This window comes from Oxyura jamaicensis, chromosome 9 (genome assembly GCF_011077185.1).
Source record: "Oxyura jamaicensis isolate SHBP4307 breed ruddy duck chromosome 9, BPBGC_Ojam_1.0, whole genome shotgun sequence".
In the NCBI taxonomy this organism is placed as follows: Eukaryota; Metazoa; Chordata; class Aves; order Anseriformes; family Anatidae; genus Oxyura; species Oxyura jamaicensis.
In genome coordinates, this window is record NC_048901.1 from 10,425,628 (window position 1) to 10,452,689 (window position 27,062).

Genomic DNA, 27,062 nt, shown 5'->3' on the forward strand with positions numbered 1-27,062 from the left:
CCGAGCATCCCCCGTGCCCGACCCCTGCCCTCGGAAACGGCGGTGATCCGAGTTCAGCCTTCAGACGAGCCCGCTCTGAATCTATGGACCTGTTGCTTTTCCTGACTCCCGGGAATAACATGGTGTGGAAACAACCCATGGTTGGGTCCAAAATAGAAAGCTGAAAAAAAATATTGGTTTTGGCCAACCTGGAACATGTCTCTTTCTTACCTTTACATTTTCCTAGAGGAAAGTCAAACTCCTCATCCACAGGTCCAAAAAGCCCCGAAGCCACTTGGTCAGACATCTCCCAACATGTTTTCTCAGTTTCTCAGTTATTGCTGGATGAATCAGAAGTTCTTCAGGGAGCAGTGATGATGTTTTGGCAAGTGGCAAAACCCAGGTTAAATCTCAGTGGCTGAAAAAGCTCAATTCCAGTACCTGCTTCTTGCTCCTAGAGATTTCTCCTTCTCCTTCTCCTTCCATTCTTCTTTCTCTTCCTTCTTCTCTTCTCCTTCTTTCTCCTCCTCCTCCTCCAGCTCTTCTGTCTCCTCCTCCTTCTCCTCCTTCCCCCTAACTCACCATCTCCCCTTGGTCTCCCCTCTCTTTCCTTCTTCCCACCACACATTACATGGTGGATGCAGGAGTCTCTCAAAGGCAAGAGCAGGCTTTGGGCACTATTATCCACACCAGCAGCAGTGACCAGAAACCAGGGTTTCAGCCAGGAAATCACACTGGTAATCTCCTTCGAGGAGGCGATCCTATTTTTCATGATGGTCAGTCCTTGCGGGATGTGGATGAAAAGAGAAATCATTTCATTTGCTCTTTGGAAGCTGGAGCTATAGATCAAGGCCCTGCTCATTCCCCTGAAGACTGGAAATGGTGTTGGTTTTTTGTTTTTTTTTTTCAAGAATTGAGGCTATACTCTGTGAAAACTAAAACAGTTATCTACACTTTGATCTAGAGGTCAGCAGTAGAGACTTTTCTCCAACAGCTGGATAAATCCAGGCTGTTAGTGCTGCTCCTTCCCACTCTCCTCGGTTATTGCTTTTCATTACATGAAGGGTGAGGAACAAGCAAATACCTCCTCTTCCCATCTTTGCCCTTGCTTGTTTGCACAAAGCAGCCAAACGTCTTCCTGCTGACACTCGGGACCCAAGCCCTTTTGGTGGCCATGATGTTGCTCTTCGGATGCCATGGTCGGGATGCAGATACTCGGGGCTGCTTATTCCTAGCAGATGACATACAAAGGTTATTTTTGGACAGCAAGACACAGACCGGTGGAGACTTAGAGCTTTCTCTACCGTGAAAGAGGCAGCCCTGCACCTTGCCCACCAAGATGGTGGGTTTTGCTTCTGCAGAGCCTTTAGGGATGTCTTGTCACCAAGCCAGCATGTCTTCCTGCCACACATCACTTGTCCTGTGCTCCCTGTGGGCTGGTCTGGGGAGACAGTGACCTCTACGTCTGTCATCCTGCTCAAGGAAAGCAGCTCCTGGTGTTTTATGGACACCTCCAAGATGTTTCTTCCTAGGCCCATAGCTGAAGGCAAGTCCCTCAGCCCTTGAGATGTTCCCTGGGAGATGAGTGGCTCAGCCAGAGCCTCATGGACTCCACTCTGCATCTTGATCTCGTCTCAGCTTCTCCACCATGGACATCCCAGGCTGCCGAACCCCTCCCTGTCCCCACTCCTCTCGCCTTGCATGGGTGCCACGGGACTGGGCCACCTTTTGCTGCCTGATCTCAGATCTCTGGCAGAGGGGTTTCTGAAACCACGCTGCACTCCTGCGTCCGTGAGCCTGCGGCTGTAAATCCTGTGCCTCTGCTATAAGCGGTGATTGAGCCTGTCTAGCTTAATTTATTCCTTCGGAGCCCATGCAGTTATGGCAGAGATGATTGCCTGCTCAAGGAGCAGCGCTTGGGATGAAATCTTTCCCTCTTGAGAGTTCTGCTGGAAAAACACCACAGCATCGGTGAACCACCAGCATCCATACGTACCCTGTATCCTTGCCTGGCCACTTCTCTGCGATGTCATCATCCCTCCTGACCTCCCTTTCTCTCTCTTCCTTAATCCCTTTTATCTCTGTTTCATTTCTACCACTGTCCCCTACTGCTCGGGCTCCTCATTAGGTGACGGAGCACATCGCAGTGGTGATGGAGCAAATCATGACAGCGATGCTGCTGAATGGATAGCTCCTTGGGGTGCCACCCAGGCAGCTCGCGGCTGTCCCACACAGGCACACAATTTCAGGCAGCAGAAGGGGAAAAGGAAAGCATGGTATAAGGGTGCATTGAGCAGAGATTTCAACCCCACCTTAGGGCGATGAATTATGGAGCTTCAGTGGTCTCACACCCCCATGGACCTGCCCTTGCCAGCATCTCCATCACCAAATAGCCCCAATTCCCTCCCTGGGACCCGGAGAGGGGCTCATCTTAAGCTGTGGGTGCTGAGCATGAATAATTTGTCCCTGGGGGAAAACCCCCTTGCAGCCCCGGCCCCTGCCTCGGTGTGGCTCTGGAGCCCAGCGAGAAGTGCGCTGCGTTGTTTGTCACCTGAAGCACTTGAAAAAATTACACAAATCCATCAAAGTAATGAATCTTCTCAGCGGTGGCAAATAGACAGAGACAGACAGGCACTCAGCCGAAACAAGTCATCTTTAAAAATTAATACAAAATAAACAGCTGGCCTTTTGCTCCATTTCCAGGTGACAGCTGCGTGGTTTGGGCGAGGGGACGGGCAGGGGTTGGGTGATGGCTCTCGATGGGACCGCATCCCTGGGGCAGGGACGTGCCCGCCTCCGTGTCACTGTCACAGTGTCACCTCCATCCTCAGCAGCATCTGGCTGCTCTGGGAGCGAGGGAGCAACACAGCGGTCGATGCTGCATTATGCTGATGACCGCTTAAGAAATAACCAAATTTTCAGGAGCGCTGAAGCCTCATCACCTTCCTACAGCCTTGTCGGGCTCCTGCCAGCCCTCGCAGCTCTCGAATCGGTTTGTCTGCCTCTGATGGAGCTGGTATGCTCCTTAGGGGACACACTGCGCTTGCTCTCATGCCTGCACGCTGCTTCTCACAGTGTGGGCTCAATAAATAATTAATAGCGGTGCTGCTGCCTCCTCCAAGCTTTCATTTCATTACCCAGGTATGATGTATCTATCTATAAATGTATGTATGTGTGTGTGCACATGTATACATACCTCTCTAGGCATTCAGTGTATGTATGACCAGCACACAGACCCAGAGGTGGTGGGGGTCCTGTTCCTGCTCCCACTCCATCTCCTTGTGCTCGCACCCTGCTCCAAAGCCCTGGTCCTGTTCTCGACTGAGGCAGCGTAGCAGCAAAGCACATCAGGATGGGGGCTCCTGCTTTAAGCTGCTGGAAAAGCAGGGCATACCTGAGGAGGTACAGAAAACAAAAAATTGCCTCAAAATGCCCAGGAGCTGACCAGAAGGTGGTGGGAAAAGATTTCCTGAGCCCTTCACAGCAAACAAGACAGTTTTCATTTTCTTTTTCATTTTTTTTTTTTTTTCACAGAAAAAGCCCATCAGTGGGGAAAAATTATCAAACCCAGCTCTCATTTGAATAAAAACCCAGAGAAATTTAGTCATTAGCTTACTGGCAGAATGAGTTTTAAGTGGGCTTCTGTACATTTTTAAACATTCATGTTGCTGTTTGATCCCAGCATTGCTGCTTCTCCATCGGCCACAGTCTGGCCCCTCCAATGTTCCGAGAGGCAGGAAGGCAGCAGAAGGCAAACTGCTCTCGACCACAAGCATCCCTCTTCTGCTCCAGCCGCTCCCATCTTGAGGCTTTTTTATTTATTAGCCTGCAAACAGGCGGGCGCACCGGTACCTGCGGGGCTGCCCTTGCCCTGCAGAGAGCGCGGAGCTGGAGAGCGCAGAGGAAGACGGATGGATCCTGAATTGAGTCGAATTTATGGGGCTCCGCGATTCCTGCTGCCGTACGTCTCCGGGAAATGACACCACCACTTCAGGAGCAGAGATTAATCTGAGCCAGCAGGAGAAGGACAAAACAAATCATCTACTGCAGGAATCTCATTTGATGCCTGTTAGTAAAAGCACCGGGATGAATGGCTTTTGTAAAGACCGCACCACAACATGCTCTTTTTTCCCCCTTTCCTCTGTTGTTCTGCAAATTGAGGTCTATGAAGTCTGTGGCGGAGGCAATCCCGGGGTCGCTTGCGCACGAGGCGCAGGACGAGGTGTTTCCAGGAGTTTTTGCGCCGAGGCTGGATGAAATGCAGAGCGTGGGATGTAAGAGCAAGAAAGGAGCTGGAAGCCAAGCTAGAGCCAGGATGCCATGAGTGTGCAAAGGGATGGACACATCCTGCACCATGCTGTGTATCAAACCTGCTGCTTTTAACCATGGGATCACCCGAAGGTCAAGGAGAAGCAGCAGGTCGTGAGGAAGGGGCTGCAGGTCTCCAGGGACAGCACGGCCTGTGCTCTCAGGGCATCTCCTCCATGTGTCCAAGGAAGATATCCTTTACTGAAAAAAAAAATAAAATAAAAAAAAAGCATTAATTCTCAAGTTCTGCAGAAAATGGGGTCAGGGAACCCTGCAAATCCAGCCCCTACAAAACATCCCAGTGACGCTCCTTATCCTGCCCAAGCAGCCCAGCTGGATGCAGCCCCGGGGCGGCAGCGGTACCCAGCGCTGAGCACTGCTCCTGCACGATGCCTCCTGTCCCAGCTCGATACAGAATCAATTCAATTGATCTTTTTTAAGGTGCAGCCTCACAACGGCTGAGACTGTGTAAGATGCAGCTAAGCATGCACTTCCACAAAATAATTTGTCAGGCCCCGCTGTAGAAACCTAATGACGGCTGTAATTTATTGCTGACAGATGATATTTATCACCGCAGCATCCCCTCTTTCTCTTTCTCTGTCTCGTTAGGAATGACATCAATAATGTTTATTGTAGCTTTTAATTTTTTATCGTTGGTATTCTTACCTGCACTGATGATGGTTGGCTGGAGATGAGAAAAGGCATTAAAGCAGACAGAGGCTTTGATATGTATTCGAGGGTGAATAATGAAGTTAGGAATTCTTCCTGCATGCTCACAATGGGTGTACATGGTGGTGGAGCCCACCCCAACAGCAAGGAAAAAGTGGGGTGTTTCCCCCAAAAAACCTCACCGAGTCCTTCGACCTGTGCAAGGTCTGCAGGGATGCTCAGAGCCAGGAAAAGCAGTGGGATTGCCTCTGGTTTACCCAAAAACACCCCTCCCACGATGGCGCTGCAAGCAGGAGCATCCTCTGCAGCGCTTTCCACCCGCGCTCATCTCACTGCACAGCCTTGCAATCGAGAACACCTCTGAGTAAATGTTATTTACTTGTTTTTTTTCTGCCCAATTTGCCATTGCCCCGCCACTAAATGAAGCTCGGCATTCCTCGATAGATGTTTGCATTTTGCACACAGCCGCTTTTCACACCTATTAAGTGATGCCCTGGTTAAGCTGAAACCCGTGCGCGTTGGCAGTTGCTTCGCTGCAGGGGGTTGCTTGTTGCCTGTGCTTGAATTTTCAGGTGTTTGGATGGGCTGACAGCATGGTGCCCTCAGGAAAAATGGTTTTGTGCAGGCTGTACCTCGCCGTCAAGCTTGCACTGCTCTGATTATCCCGCACCTGATGCCAAGAGGTCAGAGGACTCGTGTCCCTGAAAACGGCTGACCCCACCATGCCCCCAAAGTTTTCCCATTTCCCCATTTTCTTGCACTTCTTGCTAACTCTCGAGGAAATGTGTTGCACCAGGTTTTGATGCCCTTTGAACCAGCAGGACCAATTCTTCCCAAAGGGGATTTCTTCTTCCCTTTCCAGACATGAATAATTACCAACCCGGCGGTTATTTTAGCACCATTATAGGAGCCTCCCAGACTAGCTGGTCATTTACTGATTAGACAGACGTTGCTCACATTGTTCATAACTGATTACGGGATTGGCAGTTTGGCTTTCACCCAAAATTCGGAGTTCCAACTTAGCATAATTGGAAGTGAAAGGCGGAGCAGGCTGGGGGAAGGGGATAGTGCCTGCTGTCGATTTAGCTAACGCTGGTTTTATTGATCCCTGAAAAGCCTCTGATGTTGCAGATCACTCTTTATAGGGCAATAAAGTTTATGGCTTGGGTTGTCTTGGGGGGAGTAACTTCTACGTGTCCCTGGTGGTTCTGGGGCACTGGCAGAAGCCATCTCCTGCATGGTCTCCAGCCTCTGGGAAGGCAAAAAACAAGTCACCATTCCAGAAATTTGGATTTGCTGTTTTTCTGCCTAGAATCCCTGACCCAAAGCTGGAATTTGGTATTTGTCTCAAAATCAAAATTCCAGAAAAACAGTTATGATGAAATGAGAAAGTAATCCCTCCTGTGTCACAGTGCAAGCTTTTCTGCTTACAGAAAATATTTTACATTATTCTACTTTGCGCTATCCCATCCCATCCTTCTACCAAATTATTTCTTAGTTTACCCCCCAAAACTCTGGAATTAGTAATGCTTAATATACCCATAGCCTTCCCTGCATTTATTCTCACACCTCTCTGCTGCAGGCTGGGATTGGTACCACCTAGAAGCACAAAACGATCCAGCAATTTGTCCACAGCAATAAAAATTACCCACGGCAGGAGCAAGATGGAGCTTCTGCATTCTCCACAGCCAGCACGAGCGATGCAGCAGGCGGCTCTCGCTCTGCAGCCTGAGGAACGTGAGTGATGGGGACAGCAAGCAGCCGGGGGCACTTCGGGAGGGGGCTGAGGGTTTTTTCTCCTCCCAGCCCCTCCGCACCTCCCCTCTGACCGCTGCAGTCCCGAGGTGCTGGCGGAGCTCTGGTTCCCGGCCCTGTGGCTTTGAGCTCATTTGTCAAACCCAGAGATCTTCATGAAGGGCTGTTAGCAGAGCATTTACTTCCCATCTCTCATCCTACCCTGTCATCACCTTCCTAGATTAATTAAGGAAAAAAGACAAGGCATCTTGCCTCCCTTTTGTTTCTCTTTTCCCTGCCTTTTTTTTTTTTTTTTTTCTTAACAGCTCCTTCTTCTCCATTCATGCCCTGAACACCGCTGAAGAGTGAAACAAGCAACACTCAACAGTTCCCTCTTCCCTCTCGTGGATAATATATCCTTTCTTTTTTTTTTCTAGTCTTTGTAAGTGGGATCGGTTTCGTGAGCTTTGTCCTGACCATCAATCCTCCCCAACAGCCTCAGCTGCTAAAGCTAAGCCAGGAAATCTCCCCAGGCCATTGACTTAGGGCTGCTGTAGAGCTCGTTCCAGACTTACAGCCCCAGACCAGGGGCTGGTGCCCGGCCCTGCAGCACACCAAGGCCGCACGGTGCTGTGTGCCTCAGTCCCCACGTGCCAGAAAATAGGATATGGTTCTAACTAAGAACAAGGTGTTTTCAGCCAGCAGGGACACTGGGAATTTCTCTATGAAGAACCCTATGAGCACCACTCTCTCCCCCGAACTGGCCTTACACTCTGGAGCACTGATGTTGGCTTCTGCTGTGCCTCTGGAGAGCCAGGGACAGGTTTTGTGAGGGTTCACTCGGGTGTGCTGGCCCAGGGGGGTGGTTGGCCAGACCCAGCTGTACCCGTGTGGCTTGGTTTCAGCCCTACCTGCAGGCACAGGTAACTTCTGGAGGGTCCCTCCAGGCCCGTCCCGGCTACCTTCATGCACGGCTGAGGCAGGAGGGGTTTCTCCCTGCGAGCAGGGGCCTGAGCTGGCTCACCACAGCCCATGATGGTTCTTGGAGTTCTTGCATGAAGCCTTCAGTGGGCAGCCAGGGTGCTCCCATGGGACATCGCTTTGGTCCTGTCATGCACATGTGTCCTTGTTTCAGTTAGGACAGAGTTATTTTTCCTCCTAGTAGCTGGTAGGGTGCTATGTTTTGGATTAGGATGAGAAGAGTGCTGATAACATGCTGATGTTTTAATTGCTGCAGAGCACTGCTTACACTAAGCCAAGGACTTTTCAGCTCCTCGCTCTGTCCTGCCAGCGGGCAGGCTGGGTGTGCAGCAAGAGCTGGGAGGGGACAGACCCAGGACAGCTGACCCCAACTGGCCAGAGGGGTATTCCATGCCTTATGGGGTCATGCTGAACAATGCATAGGGGTGGCTAGCCGGGGTGGGGGGCCGGCTGCTCGGGGTTGGGCTGGGCATCGGTCAGCGGGTGGTGAGCAATTGCATTGTGCATCACTTGTTTGTACATATTATTATTATTATTATTATTTTCTATCTTAATAAACTGTCTTTATCTCAACTCACAGGCTTCACTTTCCCATTTCTCTCCCCCATCCCAGAGAGGGAGGGGGGAGGGTGAGCGAACGGCTGTGTGGTGTTTAGCTGCCAGCCGGGTTAAACCACGACAACCTGTCATTGCTGATCCAGAAAAGACCTGAGGAGATGCAGGAGCAGTGCCTGTCAGCTGGTACTTGCACTCCTCAGGTACCTGCAATCTGCCGTGCCACGCATTCACAAGCCACATCCCTGACATTTCACCTCACAGATGCAAGTCAGCCAAAGGGAGGAGGAGAAACCATCCAGCTCAGACCGTGTCTTTCCAGTGGTAGGTCCCAAACACTGCCCTTGCTACAGCGGTTGATGGGTGCAGTGGTGGGACACCCCCATGACACCTTCCCCATGGCACAAGAGCTGCCACCACCATCACTAAGGCTGCCTTGGTTCCCTGCACCAAAGCAGGAGCCTACAGGAAAACATCCTGACCCCTTTCCTCTGCTCTCCCAACGACTCATCCCCCGCCCACTTGGAGCAGTGGAAGTCTCTCCCTGACTTTGTTGGACTTCAGAGCCAGCCCTGCCTTAGTGCAATCTCGGTCCCATGGCTTTGTGAAGCCATCAGTCTCCATCATCTCTGTAACCCCAAGCCACACACGGAATAAAGATGCGAAGCAGCAGGTCCTCAGCTGATGCACATCAATACGGAACTCCCGTAGTCGGTGGAGTTAACTTACAACCAGCCGGGGAGGTAACCCAAAATGCTGCTCGGTGGAGCAAAAGAAATTTCTGCAGTAATTAGATCTGGAGCATGATTACCCAAAGGGAAACAAAAAACAAATGTGGGTGACAGATATTTCCAGGATAACTGCAGTTATTAATGCTTTTCTCTACCAGTGACAGGCACCAGGGATTAGTATTGCCTGAAAAAGTCTGGTTTAGTGTGGGAAAAAATGAGGGCTGGAAATGAAGCAAGTAGAAGGCCATATGCTGCTTGGTGTGCTCAGGGGGTCCTGGGAGGATAGCTTTAGCCAAAACAACAAAAGGCAAGTATGTGAGGCATATGTGAGGCGAAACATGAACCTGTTGCTTATAAGTTACCAGTTTAAAAGAAAAAAAAATAGGAACCTGCTAATCTATATTGCACAAGTTCACCCTGAATTAGCGACCCTATTTGTGAGCGCCCATCCACCGTTGAGCAGTCCTGGGTGATAGAGCTGGGTCTTGTGATAAACATCTTCAATTTGGCCTGAGCACAAAGCCGCGCCTGCCCTACTGCCTCATGTTGAGTTATCTGGGTGGTGGCATGAAATATCAGCCTTCCATCACATACCACAGAGCCTTTTCCTCTGTGTTTGCTGCAAGAGGAGACGTCCTTCCCAGCCTGGGAATGGTGGGAACGGCATGGGAAGAGCTCACATTCAAATGAGCTGGCCCATGGCCTTGCTGCGCAGCTTGGGCAAGCCACGAGCTCAAAATGTGAATAAAAGCACAACTGAGAGCTGTGTGTGGGCTGCTAAGGGTATGGGAATAGCACAGGCTCAACCACCCTAGGGTTTGCTGTCGGGCGTGCACACTTGTAAACGTCTCCCTCTGCTCCGAGAGCGTCAGTCAGCGCGGCTGGCTACCGAGAACCATATGGGCTCCCTGAAAATCATCAGGTCCTGTTTTAATAAAAGGATTGGAAGGGAGTAGGGCTAAGACAACAACATAGGCTAGGCATTAAAATGAGGACAAGGACTTTTTTCTTTCCCCTTTCAAATGTACGGAGTGCTGACATTTGGGGAGTAACAAGATTAATCCCTAACATGGTGGTTTGCCAGTAAATGCAATTTGGAGCAAACTGTTTGTGTTCTGCTGTCTGCTCCGGCTCATCCCCAGGGTGCTAGCAAGGGCCTGGCCTGGCAGGCAGAAGGTCCACCCAGCTCATCATCCATCTCCTCCTGCAGCCAGATGCTTCAGGGAAAGCACAAGACCTTTACAGTGGGCAGCTGCGCGATAACCTGTCCACAGTGAAGCTGAAATTTAAGCTTAAAATCAGATATTTAAAAGACCATCCAAAATACACGGCACCATCAGGGCTCCTAACCATAATTAGTCTTCTTGGCTGCCGAAAAGCCACTTTTATCTTCATTTCTCCTATGGGTTTGATTGGATGGGCAGCACCTCAGCTAGAGTATATGCATGGGGTAAGGCACAGTGGAAGTCCATCTGCAAAGTATCCCACCTGCATCACTGGAGGACCCACACCTTGCTGACCAGGTGACAAGAAAGGTGCAAGATGCTCCTGGGGAGGTGGGAACAGCCCTGGCTCAGGGTATCAGAACTTGAGACAAAGGAAGGCAAATTTAAAAATGGGAGAGAAGAAACACCTTGGTGTGCTGGGCAGGGAGTAGCTGCCACCAAAAATACTTGAGCTGGATAATCATCACTGTCTGGCTTTTTGGGGTATTACTAACCACCATAATTTGACCTTGTCCTTGGGCATTCCTCCATAGCTGCGCCATCACCCATAGCAGACAGCCCCATCTGCTACAATGTCTTATTCTGCAGGCTGCCTGGCTTATTCCAGCTTTTGAGGCATTTAATGGTGATTTGGCTTTTTTTTTTTTTTTTTTAAATCAATGAGATCAGTTTGACACAAATTGACTTTTGCTGCTGATACTCTGGTTCTCCACAGGACACCTGGCTTGGAAATATGGGAAGACAGGAGCAGCGTTTCCCACTTCGCAGCTGGGCTGGCTTTCGCAAGCTCTGGTAGATGAGAGTGTTTTTTTTAAAAGTGCCCCTTACCTCCCTCCTGTACTTCAAATGTGCCTTGAAACACCCCTCCAGGTACTTAGGAAACACCAAAACCTGGGCTGAAAGAAAAGCACTCCTAACTCCTGCAAGACAGTCACCAAATCCAAACATCTCACAAAGAATAATCAGCAAGTCCCATAAACATCAAAACCACAATGCAGAGAAAGACAGAACTCTGTCTTCCTCACTCTGTGTACTGCTTTTGGTTTGGTCCTTGGTTGGAAAAATCTCCCCCAGTTGCTACCTAGCAGGGCATTTCATTGAACGTGGGGATTCCTATCCTATCCTATCCCATCCTATCCTACCCTACCCTATCCCCCCCCTTTGGAAAACTGCGATTTGCTGTTTGACCTGAAAACTGAACATCTTTGGCTAAAAGATAACAAAACATAGAAGCTGGTGGGTGTAAACTGCTGGAACCCTCATCTGGTGTGCTCTTTTTCACCTTAAAAACAAAGGGAAAATCCCACAAACAAACAAAAAAACGCAGCTCCTCTGCATTTTTATCACCCAAGATGCGGATGAAGAAAACTCAGACAGCTGGAAAGCTGCATCGAGGTAGGAGCTCCTGGAGCTCTTCCCATGGGAAGGCAAGATATTTATTTAAAGACAGGACTGAATTCCAACAGACACAGGGAAATGTCAAAATATTGCACAAGCAGGAAGAGGAACGAATACAATTGTCTCTGCAGCCTGTGCATAATGAATAACTTATCGCCCGGGCAAAGCAAAAGTCATAATAAAGCAAGTCAAAGGAAAGTACTGCTAAATCAAGTGTTTACAGAGGGGAATAGCACTTCGTTCCCTGGCCAAAATGTATTTAAGCAGATAGTGTAAACAGAGTGCTGATAGGGCAGGTAGCAAAAAAAGCCTAATGGAGGGAAGGACAGCAAGAACCGGGCAGCAGCTGTGCCTTCCCCTGACCACGGTCAGCTGCACGCAGAGCATCTTGCCTGAGGGAGCCACAGGAGGGGCTGGTGCCAACCTCCCCCTGAATCACCAGGGAACCACAACAGCAAATTTAGGCTTAAAACCTCAGTTTTGAATGGCTGAAGCTAGGTGAATGCCCACCCTCCCGCGTGCGGCGTGACTGATCCGCAGTAGAGCCGGCATATGATGAATTAAAGCCTTTGAAAATACCTGCTTGAAGCCATGTGAGAACTGCTTTCCAACGGAGATGCATTTTTGGGATGACAGCTGCATTCAGGATTTGTTTTGGAGATCACAACTGAAATCACCCAGAATTAAATTTTACTGCAGTATAGAATGGTGTATTCCTACCAATTCCCATTACAATGCCTTATACATTGCTCTTATAAATTTATTTTCTAAGCATAAATTTTCAATGGGAAAAAGTTTTGTTCAGCTGGCTAAGATTTTCACTTTTCGAAATATTAAGAGTACAGAAATCATTTTAAAAACCTTTTAAATTTTCTCAATTTTAACCAGTTATTTCAGAACTGGCTGAGTGTCTAAAACAAAACAGAAGGAGAGAGATGATTTCCCTCCATTAACATATTTTTTTTTTGTGTGCAATGTTTGTTCTCCACACTGCAGTTGCTTTTAAGTTTGCATCCAGCCTGCGAGTCTGTGCACTACACATGTTGCCTCTGGGGGTTTCTTGGCTAGGACCCTGCAGAGTGAAGCCCCTGTCCAGGTGTCCCTCTCTGCTGGAAGCTTGTTTCAGGACGTGCAAATGGGAGAACAACTGGCTCACGGCGAACCGCATCTGCCTTTCCGCAGAGTCATGCTGTCTGCGTGCTGACGGCACGCCATGGATATAACGAAGATGAATGCTGCTGCACGCAGCACCAGAACCCAAAATAGAGTCCATGGGGGTGGAAGTGGAAGTTTTTTGACCCTTTGACTTCAGTGATGGGGATGATAATGACAAGAGTAGCACTGGTCTCGGCTGCTTCCCACCGGCTCCGCTCGGCGGAGAGGTTTCAGCTGGAGACTTCCCAGCTGCCTGGCATTTGGGAGGACTGCGGCGCTGATCGAGAAGGGATGAATTAAAGAAAAAAAAAAGAGAAACCATGATGAATTAATCCTTCACCGTGGCATTAGCACAACCCCGCACCTCTCCTCCTCGTCAGCGGTGAAAAATGCCTCCTCTCCGCCAACAATTACCTTGCTTCGGCTCAGCCCTTCCAGCACTGGCCCGGCGGTGATGGATGAGCCCCGGCCCGGCCCCGCCGCCGCCACCATCTGCCACCCCCCCACCGACACCCTTGTTACTGCACCACGGATCAAGGGCAAGCGGGGGAAACAGTGGCAGTGATAAAAAGCGCCTGGAAAAGCGTGAATTAGCCAAGGGAAGAGAGGAGATGAATGAAAAGGAGTAGGGCAAGGGAAAAAAAAAAAAGGAAATGGAAAGGCAAAAGGGGATGAAGCTGGGGACAACCTGGTGCTTGTCCAGAACCCTTGCTGCACCCAGCGGGTCACTGCGGTGAGCCAGGACATGGGCGATGCTCGTGTGTGGGCTTGAGAGCTTTGCGGATGAGCAGGAGTGTAGTCACTGCCAACCTCACCCAGGGACCAGCCTCCGTGGTGCCTGCAGGACAAGGCCATACGCCCCCGGTGACACAACCTTCACATAAGCATCTCACCGTCTTCTCCTAGGAAAGGAAACCAAACCAGTTACAGTGAGTATCTATTACCTTACAGCGAGGGATAAGAGCTCTTTCCTTTCTAAAGAACTCTGGATAACTGTAGGGTTTATCAGACTTGATGTTTATCTTGGTAGCAGGAAGCCAAACATCTCCTGTGGATTCCTCGTTTTGAGGATGTCAGTGGGGGGGGAGCTGCATGAGCCTGGGAAATCTTTGCAAACCTCCCTTCTTCCCTAAGGAGAGGGAGACACATGCCTCTGTGAAATCATGGTTTCGCTGAGGGAGCTTTACCAGGCTGGGTGGAGAGCTTCCACCTCCACAGACAGCAGACTGGGACCTGGCTGTCCAGCCCCTCCTTGGTATTTTTTCAGTCTTATCACGTCTCTAAGACCTGCAGCTTGGGAAACTCTGCCTTAAAGCGGAATCACTTTGGAGGGTAGTTGGTTACTTGCACTAAAAGCTCCGGATTAAATTTATAAGGGTAATAAACCCATTTCACTTCGCAGGTTTGATCCCAGATTTGCCCTGTGCCGCTCAGGTCAGAGGAAGCTTTATGTTTGAGCCAAAATCCTTCTTCAGTTGGGATTTACAAACAAAAATAATACAGCAGAGGAGAGGCTGGGGCTTATAAAGATGCTCTGAAAATGCTCACACAAGCAGAAAGGGACCCACAAGAATTATTCTCCCCACACCAGCTATGCCAATGCCCAGGGCACCGTCCTTGCCCCATCTGTCAGCCCAGCTCCTGAGACTGAACAAATCTCATTAATGGTCGTCAGATTTCGCCAGCGCTGTACACGGGCCGTAATACAGCGAGCCTCTTTAAAATCAGAGATAAACCATTCTCTGTTTCAAGACACCCTGGATGCAAGGAACATAAACAACAGCCGCCCAGGGATGCTGGAGAAAGGGCAGGCCAGCAGCACACCAGTATCTTGCTGGCATTAACTGTTGGGATGAGCCCACGTGTGAGCAGCCAGTGGCAATAAATGATCATTTCCTAAGTACGGGTGGAGAAACAAGCTTTCCCCAACTTAAAGCAACCAGCAGAATTAATGCATTAATAATTAAGAGAAGATCCCAATTAGCAGAGCTAGCCCTGTTTGCAGGTAGGAATAGCTGGCTTTACTTTTTGTCCCTTCCATTTAAAAGTGAATTTGGCAATACTGCTATGGATGCGGCTTCCAGGCACATTTGGCAGCCCCTGTAAGGCCACGACTGGTGGTGGCTTCAGGACATCTGAGGAAAATCCCTGAAGGAGAAAAATGGGGTTTAGTCACAAGGAGGATACATAGAGTGAGAGAATAACAGAACGGCTGAGGTTGGAAGGGACCTCTAGGGGCCCACTGGGTCCAAACCCCTGCTGAAGCAGGTACACCTAGAGCGGGTTGCCCAGGGAACAACTCCCCAGGAAGCATTAATTTAGGAATAGTGAATTAAGTGTCAGGAATTCTTCATTCCAAAAGCACATTTTGGAAAAACTTCCTCTGAACATTGCACAGGTTCTGAGTAATTTTGTCTAGGAAGGATGTGTCTCAAATGAAAGTTTGGGAACTGACCAAAAGAAAACAGTGGGAACAAGGAGAGAACAAGTTTTGCACATGACTCTTGTTTTTAATGGCTCCTAATTTTGGCAAGCCACCTTAACACTTGTAAGCTAAAATATTAACTTTAAAATAGCAAAGACACTCTCCCCCTCCTTCCTCCTCTTCCCTCAGTCCCTTTCTCACACATTTTTTCACTAATAGAAAGAGCAGAATAATCTAATTTGACGTTTTGGGACATATTCCCCGCAGGAACTGTAGAAATGCCACCTGCTACCTGCACGCTGGATTTGATCACAAATCAACAGCACCCAGTGCCACACAAGATCTCTTGATATTTTAATGGCTATGAGATGCCTGGCCACTAATGACAACACATCCTGAACTGCGTGCATTTTTTAAATGCCAAATGCCACCTCGCTAGTTGTATCAGTCTTAATGGCACCTCCTTAATTACATGAATACAAATAATTAATTATATTCAGTGAAAATAGCTCCAAAACCTTGCATTTGAGGCTCGGCTATCCTGCAAGTGCAGAATTATTCCTGGGAAGGGCACTCAGTGGCTGCGTGCCCCAGCTCCACGCCATTCAGCCGCCCAAGGGAGGAGACTTGCTCTCTCACAACGTACTGACACCGCCTGCTGCTGCTGCACCAGCTGGGCAGGAGCAGCTCAAGCCTTCTGCTGAACCCAGGCACCTCTTGACATGCCACGAGCACCCAGGGAGGCTCTTCTGAGCACCTCATTTGTTGAATTGTTGCTTCATGTCCTGTTCTTTTAGACACACCTGACCAGTGGCTACAAATATGGGGGGCGGGGGGAGAGAAAAAGTACAATTTTACAGCTAAATACAGTGCCAAGACTGATGCTAGTACGTTCGTGAATGTGACAATAGGGAAAGACAAAAAATCAGCCAGTGTGGCCATAAGAGACAGGAACTTGCTTCACTTGTATATTATGCTGCTGCTGCTTAAACCACCAGGTACTGGCCCTTGGCTGGCTGCTTTGCTCTCAAGGAACCAGAGGCTGAGTAGCTGGGTACTCACCTAGCTCCCGTGGCAGGCTATGCAGCCAGCTGCAACACCATCAAATGAGATCCCCACGCTGTGGTTTCTGCGCCCTCGTTGGCCATGAAACGTCTGTGCCTGCGCTGAAATAAACAAGTTTGTGCTATTTTGCTCAAGGAGCCACAACCTTTCTGCTCCTAACTGCATGGCTGGAAGAAGATTGGGTATAGCTTCTAAGGGTTCAAACTAGGGAAAAAAAAAAAAGTATGAATTTGTATTATTGATTTCAGCCTCAGTCTCAGATCTGGGAAACGCCGTTCCACCCTGAGCAAGCACAGTCCTGTCTGGAAGCAAAGAGGTGTCAAATGATGTGTTCAAGGGAGACACCGATTCCTGGGGCTGCAGCATCGATCTGAAGGGATGTGTATATGACACATTCATTTTAAAGATCTAAGTTTCCTAATCTTAAAACCTTTTTACTCATAATATTGTATTTAAAACCAAAAAAAATTAACAAACAAACAAACAAACAAAACACTTCTACACCTGGGAGGCAAGCTTTTTAAAATGTATTCATTTGAGAATGAGCCACAGAGCACATCCACCACTACATCTTCGGATTGCACTGACTTTCCATCACCCCACTTCTCCGAGGTCCTGGGAGAAGCCCCAAATGCAGCTCCCAGTTCTCTAGGCTCTTCTGACATTGGGAGAGGAGCATCTCAACTGTCTTTGGGCCCAGCTGCATTATAAGCAGCGCCAGAACCATTCACAAGCCTTCAAAGTTTCCACATGATTATGTGAGCAAATATTTGGACTGGAAGTGCTGTTAGTCATTATTTGCAGTTCATTTTCTCGTATTTGTTCTGTCTTCTAAATAATAAAAAAAGAGAAAGCCAAGATGACAGCTCACAGCATTCACATCCAGCAGCAGAAACAACACCTGTTTTTTTCAGCAAACACCTTGGTTACACACAGGCAGCCTCTGCAGCTCCCTGGGTAGTGCTGCAGCACGAGCAGCCTGTGCGAGGTAGGGATTTGCCCCCTTGTTCAGAGCCACCGGGACCCACAGCTCTGAAGGGTCCTGAGCATCCAGGGTGAAAACCCACGCTGTTGGCCTGACTTTGCTGATGCACAGAGGTTTTCTGGATTTACACCCCAGGGCACAGAAACAAGAATTATTTTCCCTGGGTTGTTTTTTTTTGGCCTCGCTGGGATTTGGGGGCTTTCTTGCTTCGTTGCTATTTGGCACCTCATTTGGAGGCCTGATCGTGGCAACAGCTGTTACTCAAGCTCGGGGCTTAGCGCTATTAATCATGTCAGGAGGCAGCAGCGTTACCTACAGCAGGACATACTGCAGCTGGTGGCAGGCATCTGCAGAACCAGCCCCTCGACATGTTTGCCAAGGGAGGGTTTCCACCTGCCTGTGTAAGTGCACGGCTCCCTGGGCACAGAGGCATGAGAGCAGCTATTCAACAGCGGAGGAGCTCCATGGCAGCGCTGGCATCCAAACTACTCAGGCATCTTCATCTCAAAAAGCACCCCTCCAAAACACCTACAAATTACAACTCCAACAGCCTGTTTCTCTGCGCCTCCGGCTGTGTTGAAAGCAATACGTCCCGAGACTGGGCAGCATCTACAGGCGAGCCAGTGCTGCAGTATAAGTAATCTGCAAAGAAAGCATGGTGTTACTCCTCTTGGCAAAGGTAGTGACTGGGGGGAGCCAGGACGCAGTCCTGCATCTGGCACCTTCTGCACCAGAGTCATTACAGCCATCCTGACACCTTATTTCCAACACAAGCGGCTAATTTCTGGCTGCTTCCACAGGAATGGCTTGTTTAGTGCCAGAAAAAGCTAGATGGAAGACAGATTGGTGTCTAGCAAGCGTTTCAATTCTAACAGAAACCCTGAAGGCAGAACAACTCCCCAAAAGGCACCTGCTCCCTTGGACTTGAGCCCACTGGGGAGATCAGTGACATCGGTGGCCATAGCACAGCCCTCCCGAATGCCACCAAAGCCCTTCACCTACAAGGAGACTTTCACCTACAAGGAGACTTTGTGGTCACTTGTAGAGACGGAGAAAGGATCTCATTCTGAGGAAAGCGTGGACTTACTGCAAATGCTGAGAACAAATGGGGCTTTCTGCGGAAATGACTTCAAACATCCTTATTGACAAGGAAAGGAGAATAATCCCAAACTGGTGGAAAAAGTGGCCCAACAGAAATAAAGTTAATGTAACATGGCAATATCCCAACCAGCCTCTATTTACCAGATAGTCTCTCCTCTGAGTCATGCATTGATGTGACTATTAATAATGCACTGTTATAAAAATCCATCCTTGTAGGAGGAAGGATGCTGTCAAGACTCGAGCAATTTCTTGTTTTCAGTGAAATATGGGTAACATTTGTGTTGTGTTTTCAATCCCTCTTTTCAGGTTATTTTCCATTTCCACTTTAATAATAATCTTTAGGCCTAAAATAGCATCTTGCTTTTACAACCATAGTGACCTTTTATGTTACCTGCTGATTAGCTGGAAACAAACAACTTGTTCAGTTTCAGGTTGACAATAGATACTGCTGCTTTCGCCTCAGTGGGTTTCGCTCGGTTAAGTTGGTCTCCACTGCTTCCAGTCTGCTGATGGGGAAACTGAGGCAGGGGGCAAGAAAATCACCCACTTGGCAATGTCGGCCAGCCAGGAAGGGGTCTGGGAGCAGCACTGGTGCGGTTGCACTGGTAAGGGGATGCTGTCCTTGGGAAGAAAACCTGAGAACTCTGAAGAGTGTAATTCACTTACCGGTGTTTTGGAGAATTTCCACCCCTTGCAAAATTGTAGGGTCCTTCTGAAAAAGGGAGGCTTCTCTTTCACAGAGGATTGTTCTAGGATTACAGAAGTGCCTGTTCCTTCAAAAAAAAAAAAAAAAAAAAAAAAAAAGTTTGCAATTAATGGACTTTGGTACAGCACCAACAGGACATTTTTTCCTCAGGTTTCATACTTTGGTTCACGTAGGATATTTCCTTTTCCAGCTGCCATAACAGTCCCTCTTAATTCTGTGCTTTCCAACAGTGTTTGAATTCAGTGGGGACTAAAGCACCAGGTAACACTTGCCTTTAATATTAATAGCTACTTTTTATTCTGGAGTTACCTGGGTTGGTTTAGAGAAGAGATTCTCCATGGTAAAGCCCTCGTGCTTTGTTTCACAATGGACTCCTGGAATATTTCAGCGTTCCTATCTCCTTGGGCTGCCTCTTCTGAGAACCATATTAACATTTCCTGAAATACTATCGGAATTACATAGTAACTTCAGGCAGGCAGGATGATTTTCCTGGCCAGCTGTAATAAACGCCCTGATGATTTCCCCCCTAAAAGTCGAAGCAGTGCCACATGAAATGCCCAAACCTTTTGAAGAAATAAAATACTCCATTCACCCAACACACGCTTCAGGGCTGATACACAGGGAGAAAAGCACGCTCAGCATTACATCTACAACCTTAGTCAACCTGTTGCTTCTTAGATACCAACCCACACCTACAGGGAGCTCAGATTTTCTTGATAGATAGTTCAGGGATATCCTTGAAGTAAATGATACCAGAAGAAGGCTCTTGCCTCTTCTGAGCTGCAGCCATATGCTGGAGAGCAACCCAGTAATGACACCGCTGTACTGGAGCAAACAGGTGAGCAGGTGACCTCGTCATGATAAGCTGCTGCTCCCAAGAGTTGAGAAATCTTCTGTGAAATCAGAAAAGCAAGCATAGTACCTTAAAAAAAAAAGTTATTAAAATAATAATTGAATGCCGCATTCTCCAAAGGACAAGAGGCCAAGGAACAAGACAGAGGGGTGACTTCTGCCAGCAGAGCGCGATGGCCATGTTGATCAGATTTTTAACCACTTCTTGGTCTGCTCAGGATGCATTTTCCTATAGGCATCCTGATTTAGCCAACAAGGCTTGGACAGGCAGCTCCAGGTCTCTGCCCATGGGGCTCAGCTGCGGACCCTGAGCCGACCAGCTGGGGCCCACAGGAGGTCCAAGCCCTCTGCACCCACATCCTGCAGCTCCTGAGGAGCAGAGGGCACTCCTCCATTACGAGAAGTGATCCAAGGTCTCTCAGTAAAGCCTTTCTCAGACACAAATGGGTTTAACAGCAAACAAAATGGAAGTTTTCAATCTGCTGTTGCCCATTGATGAAATAAAATCCATCCCCCCACACCCTGAAACAGTTTTCCACCCCCTCAGCCAGCCCTTGGGCTGGAGACAGAGAGTGAAAAAGGACAGCTGGAGAGAAACACCTATGTGCAATGCATGGGCTGCCTGAGATTGGTTTTAGGACTAACCGGGTGATCTCAGCAGCTGTGTGACTGCCAGACTCCCAGCCCTGCAGTGACACAGGGCACATTTGGAAGTTTTCCCACCTGTCCCAGCCCCCCCCCACCCCCCCAAGCTGCAGTTTCACCATTGCTCTTTTTCCTCTAGGTGTCCCCTACCTTGCTGGTAGAAGTATGATGTGAAGGGGAGGGAGCCCACTCCTGGCACCCAGAAGGGTGAATCGAGCACCGTACACCAACCTGGGGTGCACCCCTTGGACACAGCCACCCAGACACCATGAGAAAAACTGCGCCAGGCTGCCCCTGCTCCTCCCTGCTTTACACTTAGCCTCCAGCATGAGTTAGCAAAGTATGGATTTTTTGTTATTTAAACAAAAGTTCTGCAGTGAGTAAATAAGAAAGAACATTGTGCCAAGTGACCCTTGCATGCGTTTTAACTCCAGGAACGTATCTGGAGTGAGTTAAGGAGCAGTCAGGTCAACATTTATGCCAGCAGGACTAAACCAGCAGTAACTTCTGATTGGGAGAGGGAGGTTGATGACACCGAGGAGCCAGCATCAGGGCAGAAACTGCTCAAACCAGATAAGCCGGCAGCAGGAGGGATTGTCTGCCTGCACACCCAGCTCCAAGCAGCGCCCTAGCTCAGATGAGTATGTGCAGATCAATGCTGCATCGTGGAACACACACTTATCTCCTGGCATGCATCCTCTGACAAACCAGCCTGAGGTCCTGAGCAGCACCCACTTGCACAGCACTGGTGTTGCTGCTTTGAAGGGCTGCCAGAAAGCCCTGGAGGCCTCCACACCCCACAGCTACAGTTAGCTGTGGTGACACCAGCGGATGGAAGTCACCTTCAACGACTGGATGCAAGACAGCCTTGCAGGGTGCAGCTGCCGTATCTTCTCAGCCTCATCTAGCTTTCCATGCAGCAGGATCTAGCTTCTCATCTGCCTCTCTTTTGCAAACAGGCCTATTCCTTTTTTCAAGGGGGAGCAAGAGCCACCAGAGCTAGCAGATACCTGTTTTCTTTCACGGTCAGCATTTCTCCAGGCTTAGGTCTTATCCTCTCTCAACACGACAGAACACGACTGCCTCTCCTACTTCTCCAGCTCCTTTGCAACAACTTCATCCTGGCATCACGATTTCCTGCCAGCCTTGGGAAAATTGGGAAAATCACCCTGTGTCCCCTAAGCCTCCTTTGAGGAGTGTGCCTGGAAGGCCCTGAAGAGCTCCCAGGGACAAAGTGGTTTGTCCCACCTCAGCCTGTGGTCCTCCCGGCTGCTCCCATTCCCACCCTGCAGCTGGAACAGAGCCAAGCCCACCCAGGAGCCAATTGCCTGCACTGATGCAAGTGTTAATTCTCACCTATGGTAAATGCTTCTTTGAATAATTTATTGGTTATTTATTCTGCCTGAGAGGAAGGTCGGGCGGTGCATGTAAATGGAAACGCTCCACAAAAGCTACAGAACAGATTAACAATGATCGGTAGTTCTCAGCTGGGCCAAGTTTTAAATACTGACTGATGGAGAAGATCTGACGCGTGGTGTTCATCTCAGGTCAGACAAGCTTCACCTATGCTGCTTTGCAGAGGGTTTTCCAAAGCATGCCTGACATGCGTTCCCTGCCCCTGAATAACCTGATGTCAGCAGTGTCTCCTTCTCACCACCACTCCCACAGAGGTGGAGAGGGCTTCTCCACCCTTCAACAGACAGCTGGCTTGCACAACACCGAGGCTAAGCCATGCCAATCCCTCTTTTCCCTCGTGTTGCGTGCCTCCCTGTTCTGAGCAAGGGCTGCGGCTCTCTGACTGTCATCTTCACAGAGGGGACAGCCCGAGCACTGCCCTGAATAGGCAGTGACAGGAGGGAAAGAAGGAGCAAGAGGCTAGAAGTGACATGAACCAGAAACAGTTGCAGTGAAGGACCAGCAAGCTTGCCCAGAGATGCTGTCACTGGAGAAGGTCCCCAGCTTTGTGGTATGATGAGAGCTAGGCAAAGAAGTGCCTCCTTGATTTTCCAACCATTCCGGACTTGATTTCCCGACAAAAATGAAAGGCCCCTCCAAACTTTAGTTCACTAAAAAACAGCAGTACTTTCTATTTCTTCAATAACTATATATTAATGCATTTTTGTTTACATAAAACTCCTGATATTATCATTTGGCAGGGCAGTGGGGAAGACTGAGGTTCCTAAAACAATCTGCCACTGATGATAATCATCTTTGTTACCCTGAAAGTAAGCTTTTTCAATCAAGAAAAGTTTTCTCCTTCTCTGGTTAAATCCTGCCAGCTCCACTCATGCTGACAGTGCCAGCATGCACATCTGCAGCACAGATTTCTCCTGGGACTTTTGCAGAAAGCCAGACTTGGGTGGGTTTGATCACTTTAAAAAATTGTTTGTTAAAGTTAATAGCGTCTACTTTCCTCCCAGAATAATGTCTGCAGCAAAATGATACTACTGGGGTCCATACAAAACAGCAACACCATATAATTAACTGGGATACGGTAGAGATATTGGGGACTTCGGGTGATGATATTGCAGAACTGTTCTCTCATACAGACAAACAGATCACTACATTATAACAGGGAAGACACAAAGGATATTTATTACTATTGTCTTCAAGCAAAGCTTGGTTTAATACACAATAGTGGATGGAAAGCCACAAGTGAAATAAAAATCCTCTAATTCACATCCTCACTGTTAAAATTACAGATAAAACAGTGATCCTGCATGTACAGCAGCCCAGCAAAATAGCAGGATAGATAAAAATAATATATATGTGGCTGAAATCCAAAGTACCTCAGACAAACACTACTGGATGAAACAGTTTACCATGAAGGAGAGGGGGAGGCAGAATGAAGAGGCCACAGCAGAAGAGGATGAATGATTTTATGGGCTTTGATACTTAATGGTCCAACTGGAAATGATACGAAAGTCCCCGATTTTCAAGGTGACTGGTTCGAGCTGCCTCAAACATCAGCTGCCTCGAACATCAGTGGCCACTCCTGGAAGCCTCAGCTCGGCGCTCTGAGGCTGTCCCCAGAGACCTGCTCAGCAAGAAGGCAGCCGGCCTCCAAACTTGGCCCCAACCCAAAGTCTTTAGGCAAAGGCTGATCTTGGCAAAGTTTCTGCTCTGCAGATTGAATTCAAAGAGCTCCTTCATGCTTCCTGACCTGGGATTAGAAACATTTTCATTCAAGAATTTAAAGTTTATTACATGTTTAGTCCCAGCTCTGGGGTATCTGGTGTATTTTTTCTAACAAGGTTCTTTTTCCCCTTTTAACCCAAGATAAATCCTACTTCCTTGGGTGTCATGGAGCCACAGGCATGATCAAAACCCCTTCATACCTGCCAGGAGGACACCAGTCTCATGCTGTGATTGCCCAGGTGGTTTCTACATACTTGAATTATCGGCTTGAATCTAATAGTAGTGACTGCTGTCATTTCTGTACCTCTGACCTCCAGCAGCTGGGGGCACAGGGACAGCCCAGCCACTTGCCACGATGCAGTCCCTGGCCCCACTCTGACACCCGACATGTGCCAGGCCACAGAGGGTTCCCGCTTGGTTTCCTCACTCCGAAGCAACCTCTGCTGCTTTGGGGGGAAGCTGAGGCACAACACAGCCACCAATGGCTCCAGTCACAGCCCTGCTTTGACCCAGCACCAGCCAGCCTCTGTCAGCAACATTCTGCCTTCAGCACCAAGCAGGGCTCGGACCCAGCCCACCCTCTCCTCATGAGGGTCCACCCTCACCTTCCTGCCCCACACCTTCTCTTTACCAAGCAGCCTTCAGGTTTACACACCTCAAACGCTTGGGTGTCCAGGTATCCTTGAGCAAAGGACTCCTGGGCTGAAAAAGCACAGCCAGAAGGCAAATAAAATCCAAGGTGGTGCAATGGAAGTCACTGGAAGAGCCCTCCAGACTCCTCCAGCGCCTGCAAGTGCTAATTGCCAGCAGTCCAATTACACTCATGTCTCTGATAGATTTAATTGCTGAGCTGCTGAAGGGAGAAGTGACCTATTATGGATCATTGTTTACAGCAAATTAGTTCAGAAATTCCCATCCTTCTGACTGTCATGCTCAGAGGGCAAACTCCCTCAGCTGTGCCAGCCAAGGGCTTCGCTGGCTCCAGCAAACACAAGCTCATTCACAGGGAAGAGCTGAGCAAAGACACATCCAGGGCAGAAACACAGCCTGGCTGCTCAGCAGAAGAAAGGTCTGAGATGAAAAGGCTCTGACACAGAAAGCAACAGCTCAGATGATAAAAATCTCCAAGGAAAGAAGCTACAGAGGCTCTCTCTGCAGCAGCTGCTGGAGGATGACACAGGCACACCTACAGCACCGCTCCGGTCAGGCCTGAAGGCTCAGATCTGAGATTAAATGGAGCTGGTGGAGCAGTGTGCTGAGTGGAGGGCCCAGGTGAGGCTGGTCAGGGCTATTGAGGCCTTCAGAGCTCTAACAGCTTCAGAGAGAGGAAATCTGCTTCTTGACGGTTCCTAGACGAGGAGGGGAAAGTCACAGATCTCCAGGCTGTTTGAACCCTAGAAGTAAACAAAAGGAATGCCTTTGCAGGATGCATATAGGGCTGGGCTGAAAAGGTATTGAGAAGGACGCTACTGTATTTTGTTGTTGTTGTTATTTGTTTTAGACGTACATTTCTGATGGCTCTAAAGCTCCTCTCCAAGTCAAGGCAGGTAGACTGAAGGTAGGGCCAATGGTAGACATCTCCGCCCCGCTGCTGAAGTCTCTTGGTGACATAGCTCAGTGCAGTACTCCTACTGGAGCCCTGACGGTCTTTGGGAGACAGCACTGGGTAGTCACAGCCCCTCGGGGTGCAGCAAGGTTGCATGCTGCTCCCTGGGCCTTGTTGCTATTGTGCATGGATAAATACAACATCAAGACCACATTATCTGGACTGTTAGCTAGAGATAAAAAGAATTAAAGCAGGGGAACACAAGAAGCTTAAAAACAGGCCTGCCCTTGACTTGCACAATATATTTCAACAGACCCATAAAAAGATCAGGGAATTCACTCAAGCATGAATAGTTACAAGCATAAAAGAATGGCGGTATTATATTTATTATTAAAGCCCTTTTAAAGCCCCCTTATTGCAGATGGATTCTAAGCCTCTGGGGAAAGTCAGGGACAGGATATTTAGCAAAAATGTTATTAAAAATAGAAATTGTTTCCCATGACTTAACCTTATTGCCTGGGGGGAAATCACTTAGGTGATGTTATTGGAGAGCATACAGCCAGGAGACTGATTGTTACGGAATACTATGCAGAAGGTTTCTGGAATAGTTGCAGCATTTCTGCTTCCAGGAAAGCAAATTTACCTGTGAACCCCCCCAAAAATGCAGGAGACTTCTTCCTTGAGTCCACGTGTCTTTAGCTATCCTACAGTTGCTTCTGCAGCTCCCAACTGCTGCTTGAATGTGCTTCTGATGGGAGCACCCTACACCACGTGGTGCACTAAGTAGAGAGCAGACAGGGCCATCAGCTGGTCAGGATAAACACAATTCATCACATCATCACCTGGCAATTTATCACAGAGATAACATTCACATGTGTCAAGTCCCCAGCCTCAGGATGCTCCAGTTCACTGTTCCTTCCTGGTCCAGAGGGTCTTTGGACTGGTGGTGAAACAGAAGCGTGCAGGATGGTGCCTTGGTTTGCTTGCTGCTCTAGTTCCAGCCTAATGTTACTAACAGAAAGCACCCTTTTTTTTTTCTTTTTTCTTTTTTTTTTTTTTTTCCTACCTGAGCTTCCTTTAGAAACTGCAAAAAGGTTTGATTATGACAAATTGGCATTTTCTGTTGGAAAACCTCCTTTGCCCTATAGCCGTGGCCAAAGGCTCCTTGTCAAAGCAGCATCAAGTGTGACCCTCCCCTGCAAAGATGGCCTTAGGTTCTTTGAGAAATATGGCTTCAGAGGCCACAGAAATGCCAGCGGGACTGCTGAGCTGATCAAGTTGTCTCCTGTCTTCCTCCTGGGATACATATCAAGCAAGATGGGCAGATATCAAACATTCATCACAAGCGCTTGTCCCTTCAACAGCTGACATTGGTGCAGCAAAACACTTTTTGATCACTTGAGCTTAATGTCACTGCAATCATTGCCTAGAATGTAATTTTGTCTTTAAAAAAAAAAAAAAAAAAAAGAAGAAGAAGAAGGGAAGGAGGATAAAAAATGAGACTCAAAGTCTCCATGCTTTAAAAAAGCTGGCTCTGAAGTTTTGCAGCAAGCATCAGATCTCAGCAAATTCTGTAAACTTCCCCCCCCCCCCCCCATATTTGGACATTTTCCTCCTGCCTAATGATATTCCATCCATTATATAACTTCACAGATACTAGAGATCAGTATTAGGGAGTTCAGCTTCATTATTAGTACAGTTATTGTCCTTTGGAGACTGAGCTAATGGCCATTTGTCTTCTTCAATTCAATTAACAACAGTCCTCGCTGGACACCACGTAGGTTACACTGGGTGACACACCGCTACACCCCCTCCTCCAGCAGGACATGACCCCATCTCTGCAGACAAGATCTGGCTCCTTTC

At 48.5% G+C, this 27,062-nt stretch overlaps 1 long non-coding RNA gene across 1 annotated transcript; it reads right to left on the reverse strand.

Annotated features, from left to right (window-relative positions):
- Window positions 1-3,549: 3,549 nt before the first annotated feature.
- LOC118171825 lies at window positions 3,550-26,738 on the reverse strand. Its single transcript, XR_004753415.1, has 3 exons — window positions 25,843-26,738; window positions 11,012-11,074; window positions 3,550-4,483 (listed from the first exon to the last, which is right to left on the reverse strand). It is a non-coding gene; the product is annotated as an uncharacterized LOC118171825 (long non-coding RNA).
- Window positions 26,739-27,062: the final 324 nt, after the last annotated feature.